Source organism: Ornithodoros turicata, unplaced genomic scaffold, assembly GCF_037126465.1.
Source record: "Ornithodoros turicata isolate Travis unplaced genomic scaffold, ASM3712646v1 Chromosome87, whole genome shotgun sequence".
Taxonomy (NCBI): Eukaryota; Metazoa; Arthropoda; class Arachnida; order Ixodida; family Argasidae; genus Ornithodoros; species Ornithodoros turicata.
In genome coordinates this window covers 142,968-146,264 of record NW_026999395.1, presented here as the reverse complement: position 1 = coordinate 146,264, position 3,297 = coordinate 142,968, and the positions used below count along the sequence as shown (strand labels likewise).

At 43.6% G+C, this 3,297-nt stretch overlaps 1 pseudogene; it reads left to right on the top strand.

Annotated features, from left to right (window-relative positions):
- Positions 1 to 731: 731 nt before the first annotated feature.
- On the top strand, positions 732 to 2,604 carry LOC135374627 (putative nuclease HARBI1; annotated as a pseudogene).
- Positions 2,605 to 3,297: the final 693 nt, after the last annotated feature.

Genomic DNA, 3,297 nt, shown 5'->3' with positions numbered 1-3,297 from the left:
GTGATGAAGAGGTATGCATTGAGCATGTGCTCAGTGGCTGTATGTAATATAACGACAATGAATTTGTCAACAGTTCAGGAGGAACTTTCGTTTAAGGCGGGACGTCTGTGAAACATTTGTAGCAGGGTTCGCCGCATCAGACGTCGACCCGATGAGCCTCACACACGGTGGAGCCACACCGAAAACGCCGGAATGCCACGTTCTGTCATTTCTGTGGTACGTATTACGTGTAACACGGCGAAAACGAGCATTGTAGGGCAGTTCATTTAAATAATTTCCGACAACAGTATCCCGTTTTATCGTAGCACTTTGTATAAAATATATATCAGATGGTAAGTAGCACCCAGTGCCACCTTTTTTTTTCTTTTTTTTTTCTAGAAAGTTTTTGCCTTCAGCTGCACCCTGCAGGCACATGATGTGCACCTAGGCATTTTGGGTGTTGAATTGTGTGCATTTGGATGCATTTTTCAATTGGTGGCATGCATTTTTGTTGTAATTCTAACTTTTTGTCTTTCTAGGTATGCTGGCAACAAGTCATCAATCAGGGACGTGACTGGACGCTTCGGTGTGAGTGAGAGCTGCCTGCATTCCATGCTAACACGAGTAATGACTTACTTGTGCCAGATTGCACACAGAGTCATCTGCTTCCCTGAACATCTGGAGGCCCTGGCTCAAGAATTTGAGAAAGTGAGCGCATTTGTATCTGCATATCCAAATAATTGCGTATGTTGATGTTATTGCCAGCTTTTATGTACGTATTTATATTTGTCTCACTTTGTCACCCGAGACCATACATTATACAGTTCAGCAAAAATTCTACTGCCCTAATTCCTTTGTAGATATCTGGATTTCCTGGGGTCATTGGCTGCATTGATTGCACTTTCATACCAGTCCGGTGTCCTGCGCACAAGCCCCGTGTCACGTACGTCAACCGGCACGACATGATCTCACTGACACTCCAGGGAATTTGTGACAACCGCCGCCGTTTTCTGGACGTGTCCACAGGCTTTCCCAGCAAGATCAATGATGGGAGAGTCCTCACACTGTCCAACATATCAAAACGTCTGCCTTCTCTATGTGTGATGGTGGCAGGTACCACATTCTTGGTGACGCTGCTTATCCTTGCAGGGAATACCTTATAACTCCATATAAGGACTATGGAAACCTGACAGAAGCGCAGTCGACATTTAACATGCAGTTGAGTGCCACAAGAGTCCTCATTGAGAACACCTTTGGCATTCTAAAGCAAAGATTTCGGCAGCTAAAGGACGTAGAATGTTTTTCAGTGGAGAGGATGTGTCAGTTGATCATGTCGTGCTGCGTTGTAAAAACATCTGTGCATCGATGCTAATGACCATTTGGAGGAGAGTCTCCAGGAGAGCCAAGAAGATCTGGACCCTGGAGATGGAGACGTCGGGGAGGAGCAAGCTGCGCTGCGCACCCTTGGTGAATTGAAGCGTCAGTGGCTGGTGAACATGGTAGCACAATAAATGTAAGTCACTCAAGTGTAGGTAGAACAACACAGTATAGAAGCCCTTTCGGTTCATCTGTATCTTTTGCCACAATATTAGAAAACAGAGAGCCAGGGGCTAAAATAGGGACAGGAACACTATTCCTAAGGCAAAAGTGCACACAGACCTGCAGACGGACAAACACAGAAGCAAGTGAGTTTAGTGCATGCAAAGGAGTGAAATATAAATAAGACACTGCATGTGGGGAAACAAGGAGAAAAAGAGGGAATATGAAAATGTATCATTCTAAAGGCACCTCCGCTTCTCCTAACAGACGTCTTATCAAGTTGCCGTTTATCATATGGAGTCTCACAATTTCTTTGTGCCGCCTTTCTCTGTTTTGTTCACGCTCCCTTTCTCTTTCATCTCTGTGCCTATTCATTTCATCCATGTTTTTTTTCAAAAAAAAGCTTTTAATTCAGCCATTCTGGCTCGTCCAGGCTGATTCCTGCGGTGGCGTGGTGTACTGAGAGTTTTCTCTGGTGTAACTGTTGCCGCTGTTGGTTGCCACTGTTGGTTGCTGCTGTTAACTGTTGGTGTAACTGTTGTTTCAGTTGCTGCAGGGGCTCTCACACTGTCTGGCCCTTCTGACCCTGTCGGCACCTCGTGTGATGTGGAAGGCAGTGTACCACGTTCTATGGTAGCATCACAGGGAGGCACTTTTCTCCTGACGTCAGTAACATTCCATATTACTTGTGGCTGTATACTGTCGTCTGCTTGGCGTATCTGCTCCAATTCCCTTTCATATGGCACAGCTTGCCTGCTTCGGCCAGATGTCCTGTTATTATCTATTGCCTTATTTTTCCTCTTCATTACTGTCTTAGTTCTTACGTCACACTGGTTTGGCGTTTTTGTTGTGTTTAGAATCCTGTTTAATTCGTGGGATATTGACTCAAACATTTGCTTTTTGTTTTTGAACTTTTTGTATGGACCTATCTGTGTACTATAACGACTGTATAAGTCCATCAATAACATTGTCTCTCCGTCTGTCCATTTTGATGCTGAAAGAAAAAAAAAGCAAATGTTACATTTTCACTGCACCTCTACTTCATAATGAAGTTGTGTAAAGTCATAATCAAGTTAAAACACCTTCTAGGGGGCTCAACTCTCTCTTTCCCTTAAACCATACCTTTGGTAGTGCATTTGGCAGGAGAAAACAAGAGGAAATGCTCCTTCCTATTTAAAGTCCTTATAGAACCCATCCTGAAATATTTTTCTGGCTATGCACTACTCTGCACTGATGTTGGCTATACTCTGTAGCAACCTTGCAGATTATGTGCCAGACACTTAATGCTTTCCTATAAATAGCCACAGTATATGTGTATTAGCATCTCACATTTATGTGAGGAAATGTTTCTCTACAGAGCACAACCTCACTTTGTACAATGTACATTACCTGTGCTGTTGGCTGACTCTCCACGTGTACTTGCAACCGCACTGCTTCTTTGACTTTCTGCGTTGAGATGAAATTAAAATGGTATTATATATACCTGTGTTGAGCAAACTTTTACTCAGCTTTAACACAGGGTACTTTTAGTTGAGTGCAAAGTGTTTATGCAACCAGGTACATGCTTTCTTGCTGTCCTCACAACCACTTTGCTCCTGATTTCTCCACATGAGTTCATGACTTACCATCGTTTTCGTCTGCATCATGGCTGGGAGGATTCTCTGGGAAGCCCTGTGATGACCCCGCAACTGTCAAAACGAAAGAAGGGGTATCGTGAGAACAATCTTTAAGATATTGTATGTGTCATGGACGGCCAATTTATGCATTACAGTCAATTTA